The 6,088-nt window shown below is 35.3% G+C and overlaps 1 protein-coding gene across 3 annotated transcripts in view; it reads right to left on the bottom strand.

Moving 5' to 3' along the window:
- The window catches only part of Cdep (Chondrocyte-derived ezrin-like domain containing protein), a 76,768-nt gene extending 73,151 nt beyond the window's left edge, over window positions 1–3,617 (bottom strand). For 2 of the 3 annotated variants that reach the window (XM_022068607.2, XM_022068605.2), the window contains exon 1: window positions 3,270–3,617. The gene's annotated coding sequence lies outside the window, so the exon portion shown is untranslated. The remainder of the gene's footprint in view (window positions 1–3,269) is intronic. The other variant, XM_022068608.2, reaches the window with a different exon arrangement.
- Window positions 3,618–6,088: the final 2,471 nt, after the last annotated feature.

Consider the following 6,088-nt stretch of genomic DNA (forward strand, 5'->3'; position numbering starts at 1 on the left):
CTGTGTTTTTCTACAAAGCCTGCTCTTTGCCCCACTCACTTCTTTATTCTTCATTCAATCCACTTTACAACTTTCTCTTCCACCTACTTTAATACTACCCTTTCGTGTTACCACAACGTACTTATTATTCGCCCAAGTGAATTTGTTTGCAACAATGCGTGCTGCACCTTCACTCATTAAATCGTTCTGGATTTAATCACCAATTAACAATGCCAGGTGAGTACAAATTATTCGCTAAGGTATAAGAATGCATGAAAACAAGTCGCCTATTTAAACACTGGCCTCTGTTAATTCAGACTGATTTCCTGTCAAATCACTGGCAACAAACTACTGTTATGGTCTGCTTCACATAAATATTTCCATAACAGGCCAGTGTGCAAATAAAATTCACGGAATTATGGTAACTATTCCTGATGGCAATGTTAAGGCGTGAGAAGCTTTACTCTCACAACCCACTTAAGCCTTAAGCTTATGCAAAGAGAGGTATTTACCTTATATTTATAAAATACATATAAATATACACGGACTGCCAAAAGCAGTAAATTACAAAAGGAAGAGTAAAAGAGGCCTAAAAAGCTGGCATGATACATGATATAAAACGCATACACTTTACATGTACAAATCAAACCAGTAGAAAATTAATACAAATTGAATAGCAAAAGTAAACTTGTCCTGGTGTTTGATTAAGCAACCTGGAGAAAATGTCTGATAGCAAAATAGGAAGTGATGAATGCATGCATATAAGGAAAGCTGATATATTCTAGCAACTAAACATAATGTACGAACTGTCTGAATAAAGAAACTAGAGGCACTGCTTTGTTAGAGTTACTCATGAAGACAAACAGCCTTTTTTTAGGGTGTATGTTTAAAGATATTTGGTCTAATAACATAAACTACTGGGATGTATATCAGTCGTGCCAGAAGGGCATAATGCTGATGCTGCTCTACACAGAGATAAAGAAGTTACATTTGGGCAGTGTGAACACTAATAATGTGTATTTGTCAACCAATAAGCACAGGAATCATGTGAATCAGACATTCTGTTGATACACCCTTCTGGCATAATTCCGTCAATGTTATTAAGAGATTTGGATGGATTATTAGAATCTGTCATTCTTGGAAAGCTACTAGTCACTCAGCTAGTGAAGAAACTCCCTGCCTTTTACAGAACACAAAGCCTCATTACCATGTTCAAAGGAGCCTGACACTGAACAGCCAGTTGAATCCACTGCACATCCTCACAATCTGTTTTATTAAATCCCACTTTAGTAATGTCCTCCCTTCTAAGCCCATCACCCAAATGTATATTTACTTTCAGATCTTTTAACTAAAGTGATTATGCATTTGGATGGCTTACAATGCAAGTATATGAAAACAATGGAGAACTGAAGAAATTAAAATACTGGTATCAAAATGACAGAATCAAAAGAAGCCTTATAATTAAGCTAAAATATATCTGATAGAGATGGGCTGAGTACAGAATGGTTCAAATGTGCACAAAGTGGAGTGAAATTGTGATTACTGGACATAATAAAATAAATTTGGAAATTAAAAAATTATTCTTGAGGAACAGAATAAGGCCATGTAACAGCTGTTTTAATAGATACAAACAGAGAATTGCTATTTTGCCACGCAGCTTACAAAAGTTACAAATAGGGATAGATGCATGGCAACAGCAACATGCCAATGCAATTTCAAAGCAGACTATTTTATGTGTGTCCAAATTCATCAATTAAAACTACTACTTTCGATAAAATGTTCATGATCCACCAGAATGTCCTTTGTAACCTCACTTTAGATTGTAATCCACAGGTTAAAAACCACTGCTCCACGGCAATATTTAATATTATCCTCCCATATTCTTGGTTATTTGACATTGACAGCTTGTCATGAACATTATCTGACTTCACAACTTCAACAATTATTAGAATCTTTGAAACTAAATGATATGTAGCACTATATTAACATGGGAAAGCTGTAAAAACATGTATTGCATCCTGCTACACAGGCACCCCCCCCCCCCAATTTTTCAGTTGTCACAACAAATTTTATATAGAAATAAACAAGGCCAAGTTTTCCAACAGAGATGTACAAGTACAATATGTGCTTTGTGTTGAATGGGACATGTGAATAACAGTCCATATAATTTTATAAAAGGAAATAAATTATAAAAGTCTTACATTTATTTAAAATTGGTGAGGCAGGCAATTATTATGTACCCTAATACATCTCTCACGTGACACAATTTTTGTGTATCTAAATATTACTAGCTGATCTAACCTTCACCAACACTATAATACCAAAACCAGAATGTGAGCAGTTCCATCCACTTCTCATATTCATGGCCTGTTTCTCTACTCTATATCTTAATGTTATCCTTTCACCTTTTTTTCATCCTTCTAAGAGGCCATTTTAAAAGAAACTTCCCACAAAAATTATGTATGTGTTCCTTGTCTCCGACATCATTCATTACCAGGCTACCAAAGCTTCCTAGATTTCACGAACCTGACAACTCCAGAAGACTTGCATAAACCATGAAATTCATTACGGGTATGTAATATACCAAACTTAGTTGTTCATAAATCAAAATGTTTCCCTCAGCATTGTGTTCAAATACTTGTAATGATAACTCAAAATAATCTCTCAAGAAAAAGATCAAAGGAAAAATGCACAGAACTTGACACATGATTTGCTTACAACAAAACAATAATGAAACTCATGCTCAGCATATCAGTTTACCTATTTGTCACACTAAATTACTACCAGCCTTGACTGAAAGCTATTATGAATTATTATAGAAGCAAAAAAATGTACATCAGCCCTGACAAATGACTCATTTACAACAAAAGTGGGAATTACAAATTACAGTCATATCAACACCTAAACACTCCAATGCACAATGGAACTCCCACCAAATTTATTCAGCAATTTGGCCGCATCTGCAAGATCTGTGCATGACTAAAGTTTCGCCTTAAAAATGGTTCTCTTCTAACCTTTCAGAAAGCATGGACACAATACGCTCTTAACAAACACCATACGCTGAAAGTTCAACCTCAGTACTTATATACGAAATGGTTAATCTAAAAATTAAATACAAAATCCTAATTGTAACCAATTTCACTGCACAAGTCGTTCTACAACTTCCAAAATGTATCTTGCCGAAAAACCGCCTATAGCTAATGTGTTCTTGTCCATGTTTATGCACTCCCCCTGAAAGTTTTACACTCATATTTTATTTTAATAAACAGTACAAATGCATGTTTACTTACTCCCATTTCTGTTAAAACATTTAATTTTGTATTTTCATCATAAATGTCAAATATTTCAACACAGTTAAACCTCCATTCACGAGAACACCAACACTTCTGTACTGGTCGCCGTTCCACTTAATGGCCCTTCCCCCGATGTCACATATTCTCAACATATCAAATAAACAAACCATACGAAATGAAAACTATACACAAAACATTACATTAATAATATAAAGAACCTTAGTACTGATATCAGAATTGACGTATTTATTGTATATTATATGTGAATAAAACCAATGGTTACAGCACCACACGTATCACGGCTGCCATCCGAAATCGATGAAAGCAATTGCATAGAAACGCATTCTGTTATCAAAAAATAGAACTGAGTTATTTGCACGTTATATTTCAATCACAGATGTCAGTGTAACACAGCTTACAAATGTTCCCGAATAATCTCGGGCGTAGTAAGGAATGCAACACAGTTACAGAAACCGAAATTATGCCTTAAGTAAGGCACATGGGAAAGAGAAATTTATTCATTATTTAAGCATCATGCCATTCAGTCAAATGGGGAACTGGAGGTAGACCTGTAAGTGCTGCATTAACCTCGGCATAATATAAATGCAGGCGAGTGGACAGCTTCATGCCCTGTCTGTTTTTCCCTGAGGAATAAACCTGAAACCCAGTGTTTACATACAAGGCTTGGTGGTCCCCAGAGCCAGTTTGTATGTTATGGAGAACAAAAAAATCATACACTTCCAGGAAATTAACCCATCATCAAGCTCACTATACTGATGAAACTGTCACAGCTATCACATGTAATACTCACAAATAAATATAACTGGATTATTTTCTGTTTATGTAAGAAGAGATTTGCTCTTTTGGCCTTTTCTTGGCTCCGCTCTCTGAACACAAGCACCAAGCACTGCTACATAAGTTTTCTCTGCTGAAATAGACAGTTGACAGATTACTCTGAATGAGTTAAATCTGTTAAAGCTACTCAATGTACTTCAAACTGAGCAAACTCAATCTAATTTTTCTAATATATATTTTAATGTTAAATTCTCACCTATGGCTTTATATCCCAAGGTATCTCTTTCTTTAAGTTTTTGTGATTCTTATGAATTTCTTGCTTCGTTCATGCATGCAATATCAAACCCATCCAAAACTCCTTTCCATACTCATCCTGTCATGATCACAGAACTTCCCAACATATAATCTCATTCACATCAATAAAGCACAATCTATTCCCATAAGCAATACTTATTTCCTTACAGGCTATTTCAAAGTTTATATATAAACAGCTAATCATTTTCCAATAATATCTGACAATTACACGAGGTAACTGACAGTGATCAGTTACATTAGAATTCACATTGATAATCACACATACTTATACTTCCAGAACTGAGTTACCATTAGTGTGTAAATCACTAGTTTTAAAAATAAATATGCCAGATTCCCCCCCCCACTACTAGGGTAATTCCTCACCTTGTCTTATTAAGTAACTACATAATTCTGCCCTTTTATAAAAGAAGAGTGTAAAGTTAAGTACATAGTAAATAAACAAGTTTATAATACTCTAAGCCAGTGGTCCCCAACGCGCCAAGCCTTCTTTTGGGTGCCCGCGTTGTTACGGAAAGAGGTTATACTGAATAATGAAGACTGTTCAACCAGGAAAATTATAACATCAAAGCACAGATCTCTACTTACTGATGCCCATCTTGATGACTGTTTGCGAGCAGCAACATCATCCTACACTCCTAAATTTGAAAAACTGGCCAATGAAATGCAGCGCCAAACATCACACTAACTTCCCACTTGAGTAATAATAATTGTACTTATAAAACTACATATTTTTGATTGCGTGGTTTCTTGTATCATTAAACGTTGTGTTGTTTCGTGTATTATTTGGTGTCCATATCTTATTTGTCCAGAGAAAAGAAAATTTGGCTTGGTTAATTGGTTGGTGCCCGCCACGATCTCATTAACTCTCAAATGTGCCCGTAGGCACAAAAAGGTTGGGGACCACTGCTCTAATCTATAGGCTGGATGGTCAGCATTGAATTCCTCAACATTCAGACCAGCTCTGGGACCCACTTAGCATATCCAATGAATACTGGAATACTTTCATTGTGGGTAAAGTGGCTGGGCTATGATATTAACCACTCACCCACATCTAGAGCCAAAGTAAAGAATGTGTGGTGCTATACCTCCACTCCTCTTATAACTGCATGGTGTGGAGCAGGGACAACATTTTTCAGAGTCAATATATATGTTAATGAATACAAACAAAAGTGAAGTTGATAAAATCTTCCCAGGCAACAAGCTTTGTCAGTTGTGGACAGAAGCCCACAACTGACACCAAGGCTTATTGCCCAAGAAGATTTTATCAAGTTCATTAGCAGTGAAAGCTTCAATTCTTGTATGACAGTGAAGTGGCAAAACTTTTTTCTCTACTGGAGACATCACTCAATGTCAAATAATATTAAACTGAATTGCTGTCATGATACTATTAGAGAAACATTTTGTTCTTCACTTCAGATTTAAACCAGCCATGATAGCGGATCATATACTAATTTACTTTCACATGTTATCATGGCAAAATCAGATGTTACATATATAAAGTAGTATGTATGATACTAAAATTAATGGAAATTGATGAGTAGCATTACAGCAGAGTTGATTTTGCCTACAATTTTATTAAACTGTTTGTGCATTGACATAGCACAGTATAGAATAGTTCTCATTACAAGCAGTACTTGTAATATTTATCTTTCAATGAATATGTTTACACACATATTTAAGTAACATCAAATCATGTGCATTAATCT

Source organism: Zootermopsis nevadensis, unplaced genomic scaffold (genome assembly GCF_977971745.1).
Source record: "Zootermopsis nevadensis isolate Lab colony 2312 unplaced genomic scaffold, Znev_1.0 Znev_ptg000024l, whole genome shotgun sequence".
NCBI classification, from domain to species: Eukaryota; Metazoa; Arthropoda; class Insecta; order Blattodea; family Termopsidae; genus Zootermopsis; species Zootermopsis nevadensis.